The sequence below is a fragment of the Scyliorhinus canicula genome, chromosome 5 (assembly GCF_902713615.1).
Source record: "Scyliorhinus canicula chromosome 5, sScyCan1.1, whole genome shotgun sequence".
NCBI classification, from domain to species: domain Eukaryota; kingdom Metazoa; phylum Chordata; class Chondrichthyes; order Carcharhiniformes; family Scyliorhinidae; genus Scyliorhinus; species Scyliorhinus canicula.
The window spans coordinates 102209469-102232220 of record NC_052150.1 but is presented as its reverse complement, the minus strand read 5'-3'; the positions used below and the strand labels follow the sequence as shown (position 1 = coordinate 102232220).

Sequence of the window (22752 nt, the reverse complement as noted above, 5' to 3'; positions counted from 1 at the left end):
CGCACAGACAGTGACCCAGCCGGGAACCGAACCTGGGACCCTGGAGCTGTGAAGCATTTATGCTAACCACCATGCTACCGTGCTGCCCTAACCACCATGCTACCGTGCTACAACACTTCAGAGTTTTGTGCCAACTACAGTTTTTATTATGCCTTGTATCCCAAAGCAAAGCTCATTAATATATATTAAAAAGAACACTGTTCCTAAAACCTACCCATGGGAAACATCACTGCTTACTTTCTTCCAGTCTAAAAAAAACTAACGAAAATTCAAAACCCATTAGGGCTTTTAAATAAGGAGGATTACTACAAATATGTGCTTGCCATCAAGTTCATTTAAACAAGGTTCTGTAGTAATTTAATCAAGTTTCCCAACTTTTAAATTCCAGCTCTCGCCCAATGCTTGGTTTACTTTTTAAAAAAGTTGACCTTATTTACTTACATTGATTCTTTCAGCAATTTTTGAATCTATAAGTTATAAACAGTCAAAATAAAAATTAAATATATTTTTTTTTAATATAATTTTTATTGGAATTATTTACAGAAAATATAAACATAACGACAAAACAATGAAATGCAACAAAATAACCCATAATAACTGTGACACCCCCAGACCGTATCGGCGCATGTATCACATCCCCCCACCCCCCCAACCCTAATGAACAACAAAAGAACTTAAAAATATTAAAATTAAATAAACAAGTTAGTCATTGTCGGCCCCCCCCCCCCCTTTTCCCCCCCCTTTTCCCTCCCCGGGTGCTGCTGCTGCTGTCCCGTACCCTATTGTTGAGCCAGAAAGTCGAGAAAAGGCTGCCACCGCCTAAAGAACCCTTGTACCGACCCTCTCAGGGCGGAATTTGACCTTCTCTAGCTTAATGAAACCCGCCATGTCATTGATCCAGGTCTCCACGCTTGGGGGCCTCGCATCCTTCCATTGTAGCAAGATCCTTCGCCGGGCTACTAGGGACGCAAAGGCCAGCACACCGGCCTCTTTCGCCTCCTGCACTCCCGGCTCCACCCCAACCCCAAAAATCGCGAGTCCCCATCCTGGTTTGACCCTGGATCCCACCACCCTCGACACCCGTCCTCGCCACCCCCTTCCAGAACTCCTCCAGTGCCGGGCATGCCCAGAACATATGGGCATGGTTCGCTGGACTCCCCGAGCACCTGACACACCTGTCCTCACCCCCAAAGAACCTACTCATCCTCGTCCCAGTCATGTGGGCCCGGTGCAGCACCTTGAATTGGATGAGGCTAAGCCGCGCACACGAGGAGGAAGAATTAACCCTCTCCAGGGCATCAGCCCATGTCCCGTCTTCGATCTGTTCCCCCAGTTCCCCCTCCCACTTCGTTTTCAGCTCCTCTACTGACGCCTCCTCCGCCTCCTGCATAACCTTGTAGATATCAGATATCTTCCCCTCTCCGACCCAGACCCCCAAAAGCACCCTGTCGCTCACCCCCCTCGCGGGAAGCGAAGGGAATCCCTCCACCTAAAAATTAAATATATTAATAGACAATTAGTTAATTAAGTGGAATCAGGAACAGTGATGGCTTAATTACAATTATGATCTTAGCCTGGGATTAAAAGCATAGGGTGGGGAATTTAATGTGCCTTCACAAAAATTAACAGATGATCCATTAAATCATCCTGTGGAAACTGCCTATTCATTGAAACAATTCATGGGTGAGTGATAAGATACAGGTCTGGCCTTCAATTTCCCCAATCAGCGCATTCTCAGTCACCATAAGACCAAAAAGGGCCATGTAACAAAGGAAGCACTTCAAAACGTTTGCAAGATTGAGGTAAAGAACAATTTTGGAAGATTGCCTCATTGTCTGGCTCACAGAAAAACAATTTATTAAGGTGAGAATCATTGAAATCTCAAAGCCACAAAGACTTTCTGCAAGGAAGAGGATGTCTTCGGAAATTAAAATCAAAAGTTAAAAAATAAAATTGCTTGTGCTATTTGCACTTTACCATGTACACACTAGAACCTTGAAAACTGGCCCTTTCTTGGTGAGTATTGGCACTGAATCTCATGATCAGACATAGTTAAACAAAGTAATTGTACCAAGAGTTTTGGTTTCGGCCTTTGAGGTCTTCCAAGTGTAGTTACGCCCCACAGTAAATCTTTGGAATATTACATTATAAATGCAAATTGATTCTTGGTTGCAAATTTCTTCATAAGTCATTTTACTTAGAATGATTGCCTAGCCAAACAGCATTTTACAGCATTAATTTTTATCTATTTCTTTATGTCATCTTTGGTTCAGTATTTCCTACACCACTAAATAATGATGCCAAAATTTAATATATTTTTATAAACACATAACGTGTACTGAATGAAGTAGAGAAAATGTTCATGGCTACAAAGAATCGGAGTACTATTATTACTTTTGTGCATTTTTTGAAGAATAATTACATCATTCCATTATGGTGCAAATGTATGATTTTATTTCTCTCCCGAAAAAGCTAAAAGAAGTAGGCAGTGTTGTTTTCTGCTTTTGCTGTTGTAGTATTTCATTTTAGAAATATTCATATTTTTTGCAAGATCTGACCTGCTTGATATAACTTTAATATAAACTGATATTTTTTTATTTTTCAAATTAAGGGGCAATTTAGTGTGGCCAGTCTACTTACCCTGCGCATATTGGATTGTGGAGGTGAGACCCACACAGACACCAGGAGAATATGCAAACTCTACACGGACAGTGACCCCAGACTGGGATCGAACCCGGGTCCTGGGCACCTTGAGGCAGCAGTGCTAACCCAATATAAACTGATTTAATACTTACACATACTTGTCACACAAATATTATTTAAATATGATAAAAAGACATTTTCACTACACAGGGAAATACCAAAGTTTGAATTCAGGCATGGCTGTTCTGGATTACTTGCAACAAACAATTCCCTTAATAAATATTTACCTGCCAGAGGAAATAGAACGATTTGCAAAAAGCACATTAAAGACACTATGTAAAGTCAGAGGATTGTGAAGGTGACAGCGCTCTATAGATATATGGGTTCTATGGAGTAGCACAGTGGTTGGCACTGATGCCTCACAGCTAAGGAACCAAGGTTTGATTCTGACCTCAGGTGACAGTTTGCTATTTTCTCCCTGTGTCTGCATGGGCTTCTTCCGGGTGCTCCAGTTTCCTCCCACAGTCCAAAGACATGCAGGTTAGGTAGATTGGCCATGCTATACTGGCCAGGTGTCCAAAGGTTGGGTGGGATTACAGGGATAGGGCAAGGGTTTGGCCTTGGTAGGGTGCTCTTTCAAAAGGGTCAGTGCAGATCAGATGGGCTAAGTGACCTCCTTCAGCACTGTAGAGATTCTATGAAATGGAGGTCAATAAAAAAATAATCAGAATACCCAATTCTTTTTATCCAAATTAAGAGGTAATTTAACGTGGCCAATTCACCTACCCTGCGTATCTTTTTGGGTTGTGGGGGTGAAACCAATACAGACACGAGGAGAATGTGTAAACTCCACACAAACATGACCTGGGGCTGTGATCGAACCCGGGTCCTCGGTGCTGTGAGGCAGCAGTATTAAGCACTGCACCATCATGCTGCCCTGTGGACGTCAATGATAAGGCTGGCACTGATCACCCATCTCAGGTTCGATAAAGTGACTGTTTCAAAGGGAAGTCAAGAGTCAGTGAATCAAATTGGTGTGGGGCTGAGTCACAAAGGCCAGACTAGATAAAACATTAAATTTATTTCACTTAATGGACGAGTGAACCAATTTTGTTTTTTTTACAAACAATCTGACAATTTAATGATCAATGCAGGATGGGACAATGTGACCATTTTAAAGAAAGTGATAAGTGGTTTGAAAATAAATCATGATGTTAGAGGTGAGGGCAGAGGAAAGGTACCTGAAGCAGTTACTCATGCAGAAAAATAAGCTACAGGTGATCCTTGTTGTCCATTCTGGAGTAACAGGACAATCTGGCTGAGAAGCCAACAACAGTACAGTTCAGATTATGGTCATGAATGACTAGGTCAATTGTGCACCACGTACATGCACGTTTGCAGTTAACTGAGCAGAGGGAGAACTGTGGGAGTAAGACAATTTAATGAGAATGCTTCGAGGCTAAATTACTTCATCAGAGCTCTATAATTGGCTCCATTCTCTCTCCACAGATGCTGTCAGAGCTACTGAAATTGTCCAGCACTTTTTGTTTCAGATTCCAGCATCTGCAGTAATTTGTTTTTATATGAGAATTATTTAATTAGGCAACCGCCTGTTCACTTTTCAATAGGCCACAGAATGATAGACTTGCATTTACACAGCACCATTCATGACCTGCAGATATCTCAGAGTACTCATAGCAGCGAACAAAATATTTCTGAAGTGTAGCTATTGTTACAATATAGGAAACACAATGGTTAATTTGCTCACAGTAGTGGGATAATCTATTTTTTTGTGTGATGTTATTTGAGGGATAAATATTAGCCTGGACACTAAGGAGACTGTGGTGTTTGTACATTCTCCCAGTGTTTCCCTGGGTGCTCCGGTTTCCTTCCAATTTCTAAAATTGTGCAGGTTAGGTGGATTTGCCATGATCAATTGCCCCTTAGTGTCCAACGGTTAGTTGGGTTATAGGGATAGCCCGAGGTTAGGGTGGGTGTAAACACTTGATGGACCAAACCCGATGGGCCTTCTGCACTGAAGGGATTCTATGAAAAGCACCAGCAACTCTTGGGAAATGCTCATTTTGTGCAGGGGTAGTGGGTGAGGTAATGGGATTGAAGGCAGGCGGGCGGACGTGGATAGCAAATGAGGAAGCAACCATGGACGGATACCTTGATCAAGCACACAAAAGGTTTAATAGAAGAATTTTTATAGACTATTATTTAACCACAACTAAATGTGTCCAGAAACAATGTGGCCCATTAAGTGATACTTCCCGCAAAATAAAAACAAAGACTACATTGTTAGATTTATATTTAGTATATTAGCTGATCTGTGCAAAGCATAAAATCACCTCCATTCGAGCCTGGGTAATCTCCCTTTTCATCACACTGGATTGAAACCCTTCTAATCAATTAGTACATTTGACGCTTCTGCGACACTCACAATTCAGAAAACTATGGGGCTAGAAAGGAATGAGATTTGGCCATGGTAACCACAAAACTGATAACAGACTAGTGATGACCAAGTGATCACAAGTACATTAAAAGCCACATGGCTTGCACAAACCAGATAGGAATGACAGCTGAAACACAAAGTTTTAAGTTAATATATTAATTACTGCAAAATGCATGCAGCTAAACGAATAGTTTCACAAATTTAACTTTAGTAACATTTTCAACTCAGAACAGGATTTTGAAAACTCTTCAGGGCATCTTTAAAAACAGACAGATAAAGTTGTTCAAAGAAGGCAACAACTTCTAACAAGGCATCCAGTTCAAAACAAGCATTTGTACAGAGACTGAGATGTGTCCGAAGAGTCAACAACAGTACTTCCATGTTTGATTTGCAATGAACAGCCAAAGCCGCAAATAGTTAATACAGTATCCTCCAGAAATAGCAATTAGATAGTCAGAGATTACATGCTGTAACAAAATTGTTATACTCACCCACCAAGAAAGCACAGAATATAAAACGCAAAGTAAAATATAGCGAAAGGTCCGAAAGTGACTAGAAAAAGAACGACACCAAGGCTTCCCCATCCCCATATGGAAACACCGGCCTGAAACAACAACAAAGAATTGTAAGCACGAGAAGGAAGTAAACACAATGGCATGATTTCACTGTGTTTGATCAAAACTGAAGGAATTTATAGCATAAGTGACACAACAAATTTCAACACAACTCAACATTTTATCATGCGTGAACGGACAACAGATTCTTTAAATTTAACGGCGTTGAACAGAGATTTTCCACAATAACCTTCACAAGCTCTGCGATCACATGCTACAGGTCATCGTGTAATGCAAGTGAAGCTCAGTTGACAGTGTGGACTCAGAGGGTGGGTGGGGGGGCTTCCTTGACTGGCTTATTAATTTTATAATTACACCAACGATTGATGCTCAAGTAACCAATCTCCCTCCCCCTTTCAATATTTAGGTTTATTGCAGCGTTCATTCCACGTGAACGGAAACCTTTTTCGGCTTGAATAGATGAGTGGCACAGGATTAGCAATTACTCCCAAGACACTTTATCCTTACACTAATTGCTCACCATACACCAAAATTACACCTAATCATTTTGTTCAGGTTAAAACTATGTCATACATTTCTTGTAGAATTAGAAATCACATAACAAATAAATACAACCACACCCTGTCAGCACCAAATAATTTCCAAAGCATAATCCCCAGCCCGATGAACAGCCATCAGTCGCAAGGATGTCCTCAAATGGGGTAGGCATTAATCACAGTGAAAAATTCCCAAGACAGCAAACCAGGAAGTAAAAAGCTTTGATTATTCATTTATAATTGTTTTCATAGAATTTACAGTGCAGAAGGAGGCCATTCGGCCCATCGAGTCTGCACCGGCTCCTGGAAAGAGCACCCTACCCAAGGTTAACACCTCCACCCTATTCCCATAACCCAGTAACCCCACCCAACACTAAGGGCAATTTTGGACACTAAGGGCAATTTATCATGGTCAATCCACCTAACCTGCACATCTTTGGACTGTGGGAGGAAACCGGAGCACCCGGAGGAAACCCACGCACACACGGGGAGGATGTGCAGACTCCGCACAGACAGTGACCCAAGCCGAAACCGAACCTGGGACCCTGGAGCTGTGAAGCGATTGTGCTATCCACAATGCTACCATGCTGCCCTTTTAACCATTTTAGAGAGAGAAAGAAAGATTGGCGGATACACCCGATTAAGGCAGAAGCAAATTAGCAAACATTTTTAAAATTATTTTAGTTTTAAAATCCATAATTTGTGTTCAGACCAGCTGGGCTGCTCAGCAGTAATTAAGACATGGTATGCTGTTGAAAACCCAGTTACACCTCACACAGCATCACAACTTTTATTCAAAGGTTTTTAAAGCAAGGCCGAATTGAAATTCTCATCAATTCAAGTGATTTGAAAGATGTCCTTCTGTGAGGCCTTCAATAGTGCACAGGGTGGAAGAGGGGGGATAACACCGACAGAAACTCCTGGATTCACACAATTATCTGCACATTACAAGAAGTTGCTATCAGCTTCAGAGGGTAATGATGATGAATGCGGACTGCCCCGCTGTTATTACAAGTTCAAAACCCTGCCTTTATGTTTGAAAGTTTTTAAGTGGGCAAGCCAATGCTTCCTAGCTTCCACGCAGAATTCAGATTTTGCCTTTAATCGCAGAATAATTCCTACCAATAGGCATCTGAGCAGATTTCTCAAATCAGCATGAAATGCTCATAATCCAAGTCAACAAGCATTTGACATTCATTTTCTTCTTGTAGGCACTGCATTGTTCATACTTTCAGTAAAGAATCAGATTTCTTAGTTCAATTGTCAATCTATTCAGATCATAAATGAATAATATTTTTTATTATTTTCGAGTCTAGCAACAATGGAAGAAGTCCCCTATCTTTTTGAAGACTATAAGAATGATTTTCAATGTGCATCAAACAATCACCAATTTGAATATAATGGGATTAATATTTGACGCTTCAATCGAGATAACACTATACAATTTATTTCGCAGGCAACTTTCATGATAATCTCTAGATTAGCAGAAATCCATTTTAGATTTGCAATACAATTGGTCATAATTTTACTGGAAACGATAACTAGATACGTGAATAATAATTTGAACATTAAACAATGCAAATTTTCCGAAAAGCTTCAATTTTCTAATATGAACATTTTTTCTTTTAAAATGAATTTAGAGTATCCAATCCTTTCTTTTTTCCAAATAAGGGGCAATTTAGCGTGACCAATCGACCTACCCTGCACATGTTTTGGGTTGTGGGGGTAAGACCCATGCAGAAACGGGGAGAATGGTCAAACTCCACACAGACAGCGACCCGAAGCCGGGATCGAACCAGGGTCCTCGGCACCGTGAGGCAGCAGTGCTAACCACTGTGCCACCATGCTGCCCTAATCTAATCAATTTATTTATTTAATTTAATTAAGGGGCAATTTAGCGCGGCCAATCCACCTAACTTGCCCATCTTTGGGTTGTGGGGTGAAACTCACGCAGACACAGGCAGAATGTGCAAACTCCACACGGACAGTGACCCAGGGCTGGGATAAAACCTGGGACCTCGGCACCGTGAGGCAGCAATGCTAACCACTGCGCCACCGTGCCGCCCTCAACAATTTATAATAGCCAGCAAAATTGCACTGAATTATTCAAACTTGTTAAAGTGGCAAATTAATACTTATGGGGCCATAATTAATGTTGACTTTACTCACTGAAACACAAAGATTAACTGTGAGGCTGCAGGTCCAGGATATCTTTAAGGTTTACTACGAGTGCCTTATTCTCACACTTGCATCAAAATCTTGTCAGTTCTATAATCTCAAATCATATGGCAAAAGCCCAAAAGAGTCTTTAATCAAATGACAAAAATCAAGCCCAAATTTTTCTTTGTTTCATTTGGTTAGAAATGTAAATTTTAATAAATGTCCAACACTAACTGACACTAAGATACTACAGAGCTGCTCCAACATGCGACTGCTATCAACTCCTTGCAAACACTTTCTGATGGTACTCTATGGGCTGGATTCTCCGCCGGCATGATACTCCGTTTTGCCGGCAGCCTGGGAGTTTCCCGACGGCATGGGGTTGCCCATTGACCAGCTGGCGAAACGGAGCATCCCGCTGGCGTGCTGAAAGAGAAATCTGACAAGACGGGACGGAGAATCCAGCCCATGGTGCATCCAGATCCCATGCCTGCATACTCTCCCCACCTGCTGGTCAGATGCCTGAACTACGACAGTAAAACACGTAACTTATAATACATATGCAGACGATGAAGAATTATTCATATTATATACAGATGATAGTCTACCTATCAGCACACAGCTAAACATCTGCATGGTACAAAGATTACAGCAATAAGACAATAATAATAATCTTTATAATTGTCACAAGTAGGCTTACATTAACACTGCAATGAAGTTACTGTGAAAATCCCGTAGTTGCCACACTACAACGCCTGTTCAGGTACACAGAGGGTGAATTCAGAATGTTCAATTTATCTGCCAAGTATAGGTCTAAACATGCCATTTGTGTCCAAAGTTGCATCCTGTGGTAATTTCATATACAAAATTCAGGAACAAGACCTTGACCACGAGGTCCTACTTTTAAAGGACTCCTCATCTCTGGTCTAATCCCTCATTTACTCTCATCGGTTTCGAATTCTCAGCTGAGACCTCCTGGTTTGTTCAAATGGATGTCTGTTATTTAGAGTATGACTTATTAATCACATATTGGCCATTACCCAAGATTGACTGGTGCTCATCAAAATTAGCTCTGCATCTACGCGCGCAGTCTCATGAAAATAGGTTTCTCACGCCACCACTGACCACAGACCTTTCTGTAACTAATAATAATTAGTTATTATTGCTAAATGCACTGACATACAATAGTCCATTCATTATATGAAACATTCACTGAAACAATGTCTGAATTTCCACTGTCGAGAAACTAGAGTTCAATCGTTAATTCACTATCTGAAAGAATGACTGTATTTTTACAGTCAAGACACTTAATAATTTCACTCTTTAGCTATGCATTGAATTAACACCTAAAATCATGAATACATCAAGAAATCAATAGATCAATAATAACTAAACACTAGTTTTTGCTAAACTTAAAAATGAAGTGTAACAAAGGACCTAATGCTCCAATTTATTTGAAGAAAATGGTGAATTAAAAAACTGTAGGGCAGCATGGTGGCACAGTGGTTAGCACTGCTGCCTCACAGCTCTCGGGAGCCAGGTTCAATTCGGGCCTCGGGTGACTGCCTGTGCAGAGTTTCTCCCAGTGTCTGCGTGGGTTTCCTTTGGGGGCTCCGGTTTCCTCCCACAGTCCAAAGATGTGCAGGTTAGGTGGATTAGACATGCTAAATTTCCCCTTAGTGTCCAAAAGGTTAGGTGGAGTTTCTGAGTTACAGGGATAGGGTGGGGGTGTGGGCTTAAGTAGGGTGCTCTTTCCAAGGGCTGCTGCAGACTTGATGGGCCAAATGGCCTCCTTCAACACTGTAAATTCTATGGTAACATACTGCTACACTATGGCATTAATTAAAATACTTCCTGTCATGGCTGAAAACCAGAAAAGCTGAAGCACGATTAACCTTATCGATTTCTGTTGTGCTGTTAAAATCAATTTTAACTAACCTTTTAAACATTTCCAATATGGAGTACTGCATATAACTGGTTTCTGAAATACTAATTTTTCACAGTGCATGTATGCTGGATTTAATAATCTATGTTTTTTTAATCCAACAAGGAAATTAAAAATGACATAATAATAATAATCTTTATTGGTGTCGCAAGTAGGCTTACATTAACATTGTAATGAGGTTAATGTGAAAATCCCATAGTTGCCACACTCCAGCACCTGTTCGGGTACACCGAGGGTGAATTCAGAAAATCCCAATTCACCTAACAAGCACGTCTTTCGGGACTTGTGGGAGGAAACCCGAGCACCCAGAGAAAACCCACGCAGGCATGGGGAGAACGTGTAGACTCTGCACAGACAGTGACCCGAGATGGAAATTGAACACAGGTCCCTGGCACTCTGAAGCAACAGTGCTAACCACTGTGCTACCGTGCCACCCATTTGTATAGAGTAAGAATATTAACTTAAAAAGTACTTATTTAAAAGGTACATCTTTAGAGTCTGACATGTTAAATGTCCCTTGCTTAAGTTATTTGCACAACAGGTCTCATTTTGCTAGGAAACACTTTTTATTTTCTCCATACACCAAATACAACTTCCAATGTTCAGATTTTAAAAACCATTATATGTTCAAGTAGATGAGAATAAAATATTTTCAAATGAATCTGATAACATATAATGGTCACAGTAAGAATTTTACTACTTTCTTTCTCACAATTTACCTACAATAATGGTTTTCAAAATACCACAAAGGAGTGTTGAAGATTGGTTTGGTTTGGTGGATTTGGATTAGCTGGGAAATTAATCTCAATGTTAAATTTTAACTGGAGTTAATTTACATTGCCGAATTCAGCAGCAGGAGATTAGTTATTCAAGACTGAAATACATCTAGATAGCAGAGCTGAAAGGATAATTCAAGAGAAAAGCTGTAAAACAACAGCAATACTCTTATTCTACAAGCATGGTGTTGGAGCCCTTCCTGTTGATTCCCTTAGTTCTGATTTATTTTATCTTTATCATTTTTAGTCCATGGATTGTTAATGGAGCCCTATCCAAGTCGTGCAGAGGAAGTACAGAACTCGGTGTCAAAATAGTAGACGGTGTTATAAAGTTTTGTTCTTTGGCCAGAGGAACCCAGACATTATGGCACCCAAGAACTCCAAAGCCACTGGTCGGTCTCTCTCTTGCTCTCTCTATCTAAAGAAACTTCTAGACCCAGAAGGAAGCTGTCTCGCTCTCTCTCAAATGCTAGCTGCCTGCTATTTTCGTGAGTCTACAGTGAAAACCATTATAGCTGAAGGAAAAGATAACATCCATCTGAAGCCTATAAATGAAGAAAAAATGAACTGGAAGATGTCCATCTGAAACAGGTACTCTTATTGTTTTACTTTCAATATTAGTTTACACCCAGGCGTCATTATCCTCCGCATGTGCATGTCTCTCCTCTCCCTCCGCATGCACATGTGTGCATGCCACTCTCTTGTGCATGCACGTACATGCGTACGCATACACATGTCTGTGTGCACGTGCCTGTCTTTGTCTCTCTGCATGCGCAGTGTGCGTGTATGGCGATCAGCGTGTGCACATCCCTCTGTACCTGCGCCTACTCCTGCCCCTGAAGCAGATGATAAACTGAGAATAAACAGACTGTGCTGACAGTTCTCACAGGAGTACAACCAGGATAACTTCCTTCTACCCACATTGCCCTCATCCCTATTCTATTACTCTGCCTCAGGATTCCACAAAAAAGATAGATATTGGTGGAGTTTTCCTACATAATGAATACTGGCAAGCAATTCGAACCAACAGCCTCATACTTGAACATAATCTACCAGACGACAAATGCAGTCCCATCAAGGGTCACTGGATGGAGAGGCAAACGAGTTAAATCTTGCTTACTTGTTGCTCATCAAAAGAATGAAGGGAATGAAGGGAGAATTTTTTAGGGGGCCTGTACGTAACTCCATCAGGGTCTTTTTTCCTTTGCAGTTCCTTACCTCTACCCACAGATTCTAAGCCGTCTGACCCTACATTGCATCTTGCTTTCCAAGGGTTCACTTTCAAAAAGGCCGATCTGACTTCAGAAGCCGTGATGGTAGGTATGGGTGTGTCAGAGGTTGTTGGGGCAGTTGACAAGGCTTGATGTTTCCTGCTCGAACCAAGCATAGAATGTATAGAGTTCATCGGGGAGGAGTGCACTTCTGTCAGAGATTCTAGTTGGCTTTGCTTTGTAGCCCGTTATGTTGTTTAAGCCTTGCCACAATGACGAGAGTCCATGTTGTTAGTCTGTGACTCCAGCCGAGTCTGGTATTGTCTCTTGGCATCCCTGATGGCTTTGCCAAGGTCGTACCTGGATTTCTTGTATAGGCCAGGGTCACCTATGTTGAACACCTTCAGTAGGGAGTGAATCTCCTGATTAAACCATGGTTTCCAGTTGGAGAACGTATGCACTACCTTCTTTGGCACGTAATCTTCTACACAGTTGCTGATGAAGTCTGTGATGGTGGCGACATACTCGTTTCGGTTAGCAATTGAGGTCTTGAATATGGACCAGTCCACTGACTCCAAGCAGTCACATAGGAGCTTCTGTTGCCTCAGACCAGCATAGCGCGATGTTCTTAACCGGATTCTCCTGCTTAAGTTTTGTTTCTGCTTGTATGCTCATATTTATTATGTTGTGTATTATCTCATATCCAAGGATATTCAAAAGTTGTAGTCAAGAGTCTCAATTACTTATTTCAGCTTTCTAGGATCAGTATCATCAAGACGCAATAGCTTTTCTATTTGAGTTCCACCAACTTTTTCCATTGTCACCCTATTCAACTACAACTTCCTCTTTTACCATTTCAGCCCTTGCCTCAATTCAGATCATTACAACAGTGTATGTGTCACATCTCCATCGTAACATAAATTGGCTCAGAAATAGGGTCACAGAGGTGCAACTGCTCTTCTCATTTAACTATACACCAAAGCTATTCTGCTTTAAATATAACAATAAACAAGACATTAATCAGGGATTTAAAAACACATTTAGATTAGCATTTAAACTGCAAGTGAAGCAATATTCTTTCCAAACATCACTTCAGCATTCAAGTGACATTTTTGAATAATAGTCTTTTTAAAAATACGCCACTATCTCGCATTACAATAGACACCCATGGAATAAATGAAAGCATTTATAAGGTCCGCACTGGGTAACAAAAGATGCATATATGCTGGGTGAAACTGTGCAAAAACTGAAATTACCGTTTTATATGCAGTGCATATGATCAATGGTTAAGATTAAAATTTTATTAGTACTGTTCATTATGGTGATTTGCATAGTACAATGTAATATGACAAATACATAAAAGCAGTCCTACAAATATTTAGCATGATGTTTTAACCTTGTCAAAACTCCAAAAACTGTATCGACATTAATTACACGAGCAGTGGCACATTTAATTTTAAATTACAATATTGTATCCTCATTGTTATATGGTACACTCTCTCCAATGTGCTTATCAGAACATGGGAAGTTAATAGTTGATTTGCAACATCAAATGTTGCCATCTAACCATTCTTTGTAGTAATGAGCTTTCCATTCTCAGATCTCTCATCAACACCAAACAACTTACCAAAAAGTATTTCCCCTTATAATTTTATGAATTAAATTGGGGTATGCACGCAAACATACATTACATGTGAGTTGCTGCCTTGGAAGTTTTATGGTAAAGGTATTATGCAAATACAAATTGTTCCAATTACCAGATTATCCAAGAAAGTTGGACCCTGTATAACAGTTTTCATACCATTTAAAAAAGTTAGCTAGAATATAAATTTCCCAAAGGTTCCCAAACAAGAGAGTGTTCAATTGAAGACAAGCTATTCTCCTGAAAGCTCTTAAAATCTGCAAGAAACCAATGACAGTATAACTAGTTATGCTCCTTTGCACCGTGAATGACCGGACTGCAATGCTGGAGGTAAAAGCTTTCACAACCACTTTGCAAGTGCAGGCTTAATCTGTATTGTTGGGACTTTCATTTGTTTTGTTTGATGAATAAGATTACTCCGTCTCCACTAAAGAGGACCATGTGGTCAGCACAAACCCTCTAAATTACACATTTTTTGTTGCCAATGTATTAAACAGGGGGTGAAGCTTAATATACAGATTCAAATGCAAGAGTAACTGCAGAAGACTGACGAAACAAGGACCAAAAAAAAACGACGGGCCCCAAAAACGAAGGATTGAATTAGAACAATTAAATTTGGGATGGAAGAGATGACATCAAGTATTTTTACATTGTTAAATCAGTCTCTACATCACATGAAAAATAAGGTCTTCAATTCTGCCCTGGGATATTTAAAAAAATCAGATTGAGTAATGTATTAGGAACATAGAACATAGAACAGTACAGCACAGAACAGGCCCTTCATCATCCAAAATTCTGCTATCCATGTCTCTTTTTTAATAAATTTAGAGTACCTAATTATTAATTTTTTCCCAATTAAGGGTCAATTTAACATGACTAATCCACCTACCTACACATTTTTGCGTTGTGGGGGAGAAACCCACGCAGACACGGGGAGAATGTGCAAACTCCATATGGACAGTGACCCAGGGCCAGGATTCGAACCCAGGTCCTCAGCACCATAGATAGCAGTGCTAGCCACTGCACAACATGCCACCCCCTGTCCATGTCTTTTTTAATTTATTTATGGGGAGTGCGCACTATTTTTTATATTAAATAATTTTTATTCAAATTTTCACATTTTTACAAAAAAAGAAAACAGTAACAGAAAATTCAAAGAACAAAAAGAACAACCCCCCTCCCCCCTCCCCCATATATACAAAAGAGAAACAATAACTAAACGCCCGTCGTTAGCGAAGATTCAACCCAAAACAAAAACAAAGAGACACACACACACACCCCCGGGTTGCTGCTGCTGCTGACCTTTTGAATTTACCGTTCTGCCAGGAGATCTAGGAATGGTTGTCATGTCCTGAAAAACCCCTGCACTGATCCCCTTAGGGCAAATTTCACCTTCTCCAATTTAATAAACCCCGCCATATTGTTGACCCAGGCCTCCACGCTTGGGGGCCTCGCATCCTTCCACTGAAGAAGAATCCTCCGCCGGGCTACTAGGGACGCAAAGGCCAGAACACCGGCCTCTTTCGCCTCCTGCACTCCCAGCTCCACTGCAACCCCAAATAATGCGAGTCCCCAGCCTGGATCCGACCACCCTCGATACCGTCCTTACTACACCCTTCCAAAATGCCCCCAGCGCTGGATATGCCCAGAACATATGGACATGGTTTGCTGGGCCCCCAGAACACCTAATACACCTGTCCTCACTCCCACAAAACCGGCTCATCCTTGTCCCGGTCATATGAGCCCGATGCAGCATCTTAAACTGAAGCCTCGCACAAGAGGAGGAGGAGTTCACCCTTTCCAGGGCGTCCGCACCCACGTCCTCTCCTCAATCTCCTCACCCAGCTCCTCCTCCCATTTACCTTTCAGCTCCTCCACCGAGGCCTCGTCTACCTCCTGCATCACCTGGTACGCTTCCGAGATCCACCCCCCTCCAACCCATACCCCCGAGAGCACCCTGTCCTGAACCCCACGCGGTGGCAGCAGAGGGAACCCCGCCACCTGCCGCCTGACAAACACCCTTACTTGCATGTACCTAAAGGTGTTCCTCGGGGGGAGCCCAAACTTCCCTTCCAGCTCATCCAGGCTCGCGAACTTCCCATCTATGAACAGGTCCCCCAGCCTCCTGACACCCGCCCGTGCCAACTCAGGAACCCCGCCATCAATTCTCCCCGGAACAACCGGTGGTTTCCCCCGTATCGGGGACCCCATCGAGGCCCCACCCCCCTCCCCCCCTGTGCTGCCTCCATTGCCCCCAAATCTTGAGGGTAGCCACCACACCGGGCTCATGGTATACCTCGTTGGAGGGAGCGGCAGGACTGCGCCGCTACCAGCGCTTCCAGGGCTCGTGCCCACACAGGATGCCATCTCCATCCTCTTCCATGCTTCCCCCCCCCGTCCATTACCCATTTACGCACCATCGCTGCGTTGGCAGCCCCAATAATACCCACAGAGGTTGGGCAGCGCTCAGCCCCCCCTATCCTGCCCCGCTCCAGAAAACACCCTTCTCACCCTCGGGGTCCCGTGCGCCCACACAAATCCCATAATGCTCCTGTTAACCTGCCTGAAAAAGGCCTTCGGGATAAGGATGGGGAGGCACTGGAACAGGAACAGACAGCCTCGGGAGCACCGTCATCTTGACGGACTGCACCCTACATGCCAAAGACAGCAGCAGCATGTCCCCACCTCTTAAACTCCTCCGCCATTGCTCCACCAGCCTCATGAGGTTAAGCTTATGCAAGGCCCTCCCAGCTCCTGGCCACCTGAACCCCCAAGTACCTGAAGCTCCTCTCCACCCTTTTCAGTGGGAGCCTCCCAATTCCCCCCCCCCCCCTGCCCCCCCTCCCCCCCCCCCCCCCCCCCCTCCTGGCCCCCCCCCCCCCCCCCCCCCCCCTTCCTGGCCCCCCCCCCCCCCCTTCCTGGCCCCCCCCCTCCTGGCCCCCCCCCCCCCCCCCCGGGTGGACCACAAACAGCACGCTTTTCCCAAAGTTAAGCTTATACCCTGAGAAATCCCCATCACCCCCGGCATTCCCTCCACCGGGTCCGCCACATACAACAAAAGGTCGTCCGCGTAGAGCGACACTCGGTGCTCCTCCCCACCCCGGACCAACCCCCTCCAATCCCCCAACTCCCTCAGCGCCATAGCCAGGGGTTCTATTGCCAGCGCAAAAAGTAGGGGGGACAAGGGACACTCGTGCCTCGTCCCTCGATACAATCGAAAATACTCCAACCTCCTCTTATTCGTGGCCACACTCGTCATCGCTGCCTCATACAACAGCCTCGCTCAACTGACAAACCCCTCCCAAACCCGAACCGTTCCTCAGCACCTCCACAAGTACCCCCCCTCGAACCTATCAAAGGCCTTCTCCGCATCTAGTGCCACCACTATCTCGCCTCCCCTTCCACCGGCCGGCATCATTATAACATTCAAGAGCCTCCGTATATTAGTGTTCAGCTGCCTCCCCTTCACAAACCCCATTTTGATCCTCGTTGAATAACCTGCAGCACACAGTCCTCAATCCTCGGTGGCTAAGATCTTTGCCAACATCTTGGCGCCCACATTAAAGAGTGAGATCGGCCTGTATGGACCCACACTGCAGGGGATCCTTGTCTCGTGATCAGCGCCCGAGACATCGTCGGGGGCAAGCCCCCCCTCCCTTGCCTCGTTTAAAGGTCCTAACCAACAGGGGGCCCAGCAAGTCTGCATACGTCTTCAACCCGGGAACCCATCCGTCCCCGGCGCCTTCCCCGACTGCATGTTCCATATCCCTTGACCAGCTCCTCGAGCTCAACTGGCGCCCCACGACCCTCCACCCGTTCCTACTCCCGTCCCTCCTCCACCCCTCGGAAATCTCAGCCGGTCTAAAAAGCGCCCATTTCCCCCCCTCCTCCGCCGGAGGTTCGGACCGATATTGTCTCTCATATAAGTCCCTGAAGACCCCATTAATGTCTACCCCCCTCCGCACCACATTTCCTCCCTGATCCCTTAACACCACCAATCTCCCTGGCCGCATCCCACTTACGGAGCTGGTGTGCCAGCATCCTGCTCGCTTTTCCTCCCCATACTCGTACACCGCACCCCGAGCCTTTCTCCATTGAGCCTCCGCCTTTCTGGTGGTCAACAAGTCGAACTCAGCCCGAAGGCTGCGCCGCTCCCTCAGTAATCCCTCCTCCGGGGCCTCCGCATACCTCCTGTCCACCCTCACCATCTCCCCCACCAATCTCTCCCTTTCTCTCTGCTCCCCTCTCTCCCTGTGGGCCCGAATGAAGTTCAACTCTCCATGAACCACCGCCTTCAGCGCCTCCCAGACCGTCCCCACTCGGACCTCCACATTATCATTGGCCTCTAGATACCTCTCGATACATCCTCGAACCCGCCCCCTCACCGCCTCGTCCGCCAGCAGCCCCACCTCCAAGCGCCACAATGGGCGCTGGTCTCTCTCCTCCCCCAGCTCGAGGTCCACCCAATGCGGGGCATGATCCAAAATGACTATCACCAAGTACTCAGCGTCTACTACCCTTGCAATCAGCGCCCTACTCAAAACGAAAAAAATCGATCCGGGAGTAGGCCTTATGCACATGGGAGAAGTATGAAAATTCCCTGGCCCTCGGCCTCGCGAACCTCCAAGGATCCACCCCTCCCATCTGGTCCATAAACCCCCTCAGCACCTTAGCAGCCGCAGGCCTCCTACCCGTCCTGGAACTGGATCAATCTAGGGGCGGATCCCCCCCCCCCCTCCATTACCCCCATTACCAGGCCCCCCGCCTCGAAATCTGGAATCCAGCCCAACATGCGCCGCATGAAACCTGCATCATCCCAATTCGGGGCGTATACATTGATCAGCACCACCTGCTCCCCTTGTAGCTTGCCGTTCACCACCACGTACCTCCCGCCGCTGTCTGCCACCACACTCGACGCCTCAAACGACACCCTCTTCCCCACCAGGATCGCCACCCCCTGGTTTTTTGCATGCAGCCCCGAATGAAACACTTGGCCCACCCACCCCTTCCTCAACCTAACCTGATCCGTCACCTTCAGGTGCATCTCCTGAAGTATAGCCACACCGCCTTCAGCCCCCTCAGGTGCGCGAACACGCGGGACCGTTTAACTGGCCCATTCAGTCCCCTCACATTCCAGGTGATCAGCCGGATTGGAGGGCCACCTGCCCCCCTCCCCCGTCGACTAGCCATCACCCTTCCGTAATCCGCCACGTGCCCGTGTCCCCCGCTCAGCCCATTCCCCACAGCGACAAACCCCCATCCCGACCCCCTCTACACGCTCCAGCTCCTTCTTGGCCATTCCAGCAGCAACCCGGTATTCCCCCTCTCTTCCCCACCCACCCCCCCCCCCCCCCCCCTTAGCTAGGGCCCCCCCTAGCTGCGTAACTCCAGTCATTGTACTTCTGTAAGTCAGCCGACTCCTGCTGACCCCGGCTGCTCCCGCCACCCCGATTACCCTCCCCAGTGACACACACCCATTCCCCAAATACCGCCCCCTGCGTCCCCAGCGCGGGAGAAAAGCCCGCGCCCCCATTCCAAGCCCCCCCCCCCCCCCCCCCGATCCAAAGCATGGGAAGACAGGCACATGACCCAACAGGGCTGCGAACCCCACCCAAACCCGCAACCAGTGAAATAATAAAAATCCCAACATAATATGATAAAACACCCAAGTAAACAGATAACAGTCCCGAAAAGCAGACAAGAAAAAACAGAACAGCAAAAAAACATTGTCCAATAGAACCAAAAAGAAAAAAGCGAAAGGATATCAACGAGGACAAAGCCTCCGGGCTGTGTACAATGTTCCCCAGCCTCCAGTCCAAGTCCAGCTTCTCTGCCTGGACAAAAGTCCAGGCCTCCTCCGGGGAGTCAAAGTAAAGTTGGCGGTCTTTTTGATGATCCACAGGCGTGCCGGCTGCAACAGGCCAAACTTGACCCCCTTCTTGTGGAGCACTGCCTTCGGCCGGTTAAACCCAGCCTTTCTCTTCGCCACCTCCGCACTCCTGGTAGATCCTGATCTCCGTATTCTCCCACTTGCTACTTATCATAGATTATCATAGAATTTACAGTGCAGAAGGAGGCCATTCGGCCCATCGAGTCTGCACCGGCTCCCGGAAAGAGCACCCTACCCAAGTTCAACACCTCCACCCTATCCCCATAACCCAGTAACCCCACCCAACATTAAGGGCAATTTTGGACACCAAGGGGAATTTATCATGGCCAATCCACCTAACCTGCACATCTTTGGACTGTGGGAGGAAACCAGAGCACCCGGAGGAAACCCACGCACACACGGGGAGGATGTGCAGACTCCACACAGACAGTGACCGAAGCCAGAATCAAACCGGGGACCCTGGAGCTGTGAAGCAATTGTGCTATCCACAATGCTACCTTGCTGCTCCCTCTTCGCCCAACGAAGCACACACTCACGGTCGACCAAACGTTGAAAGCGGACCAGCACCGCCCTGGGCGGCTCGTTCGGCCTGGGCTTCCGCAGCATCACCCGATGGGCACCCTCCAGCTCCAGGGGTCCCCGGAACGACCCCGAGCCCATCAGCGAGTTCAGCATCAGGACCACGTAGGCCCCCAAATCCGAACTTTCCAGCCCCTCCGGGAGGCCCAAAATCCGCAGATTCTTCCGGCGGGAGCGATTCCCCATCTCCTCCATCCTCGCCAACCATTTCTTGTGAAGCGCCTCGTGCGACTCCACCTTCACCGCCAGGCCCAGGAGTTCGTCCTCGTTCACCGAAGCCTTCTGCTGCAGCTCCCGAATCTCCGCAGCCTGAGCCGTGTGAGTCGCCCCGAGCCTGTCCAGCGATGCCCTCAACGGCTCCAGGATCTCAGCCTGTAGTTCCTGGAAGGAGCGCAGCAGCAGCTCCTGCTGCTCCCTCGCCCACTGCTGCCACGCTGCCGGTTCCCCGCCCGCCGCCATCTTGTCCTTTCTGCCTCGCACCTTCTTCTGCTGCAAAGTTGATTTTCCGGTCGCTCCACTTCTAGTCCATCCCATCCACCGGCCACCAAGTACAGAGGCTGCGTTCCCACCCGGGGAAAAGTCAAAACAGCACCATTGCGGGCTCTTTTCCAAAAATACCGGGAGCCACCGAACGTGCGGCTTAGCACTGCATCGCCACAACCAGAAGTCGGGAGTGGGCACTATTGGACAACAAATGCCAAACTATCGCTTAAATGCCACTGAACCGAGTGACTTGCTTAGTCATTTCAGAGGACGTTTAAGCATCAACCACATTGCTGTGGCCCTGGAGTCACATGTAGGCCAGACCAAGTAAGGATAGCAGATTTCCTTTCCCAAAGGACATTAGTGAACCAGATAGGTCTTTACAACTATCGACAGTGGTATCATGATCACCACCGCATGGTCAGCCTCCGGGCATGGTGGCACCAGTGCCCTGGTACCACTTGAGCAGCTCAGCACTGCTAGCCTGGCATTGTGCCCACGCTGGGGATTGAGCCGAGGTGCCCTGCTTGTCGGAGGACATCCCCTCCCGAGGATGTCACAACACGCAAGTTGGGGGTCTGGGAGTTGCGTCAGGGGAGGGGGAGAAACTAGCAGGATGCTATTTAAAAATGGCATCCCAATCTCTTCCTGCACTGACTCTAAATACGGCCTCGGGGGATGGGGGGTGCAGCATTCCCCACAAGGACACAAAAACAAGACAGCGGTTAGATAGTGGCATCCCTGCCAATCCCACCCAGAATGGACTCTGGTTAGATCACGGTCAATATCTCCTTCTGTGGCTCGATGTCGTATTATTTCATAAGGCACCTTGGTACATTCCATTATGTTAAAGGTGCTTTATAAATATATGTTGATGTATTGCTGTTTTACTTACATTAATTTTGTTGCATTTCCATCCCTGTTTCAACATTAGTTTCCTTGGGATGTTTGGCTGAGGAACTTTTTTCACAACACAAGAAATAGGTGGACGAGGCCATTCAGCTTTTGAAGACGGCTCTGCCATTCAATAAGATTATGGCTGATCTTCTACTTCAACGCCATTTTCTTGCACATTCCCAGTATTCCTTCACATTTTGAATATGGAGAAATCTATCAACTTCAGTCTTTAACATACTCAACAACTGAGCCTCCATAGCCCTCTGGCACAGATAATTTCAAAGATTCAACATCCTCTGAAGCTACGTCTCCCATCTCGGGTCGTACATTCTGACACTCCCCGGTCCTAGTAAACCTCAGTCAGGGGAACATCATAGAACATACAGTGCAGAAGGAGGCCATTCGGCCTATCGAGTCTGCATTGACGCACTTAAGCCCTCACTTCCACCCTATCCCCATAACTCAATAACCCCTCCTAACCATTTTTTTATTTTGGACACCAAAGGGCAATTTAGCATGGCCAATCCACCTAACATGCAAGTCTTTGGACTGTGGGAGGAAACCGGAGCACCCGGGGGAAACCCACGCAGACACGGGGAGAACGTGCAGATTCCACACAGACCCAGCGGGGAATCAAACCTGGGATCCTGATGCTGTGAAGCCACAGTGCTACCACTTGTGCTACCGGGCTGCCTACCTGCATTGACCCTGTAAAGCCATGTGATAATTTTCTATATTTAAAGGAGATCACCACTCATTCTTTTAAACTCCAAGGGCCAGTTTATTTAATGTTTTGTTCACAGGACAACTCCTCCATCCCAGGGATTACTTTGGAATCTTCAATGCAAGTATAACTTTCCTTACAGGAGGAGACCAAGCTGCTCACACTACTCAAGGTGTTGAGTATTTTCTCACCAGGGTTCTATATAATTGCAGAAATATATATTCTTATACTCA

The 22752-nt window shown here is 45.8% G+C and overlaps 1 pseudogene; it reads right to left on the bottom strand.

The window, feature by feature from the left end:
* Positions 1-22752, bottom strand: part of LOC119966166 — a 155798-nt pseudogene that overhangs the window by 37485 nt on the left and 95561 nt on the right.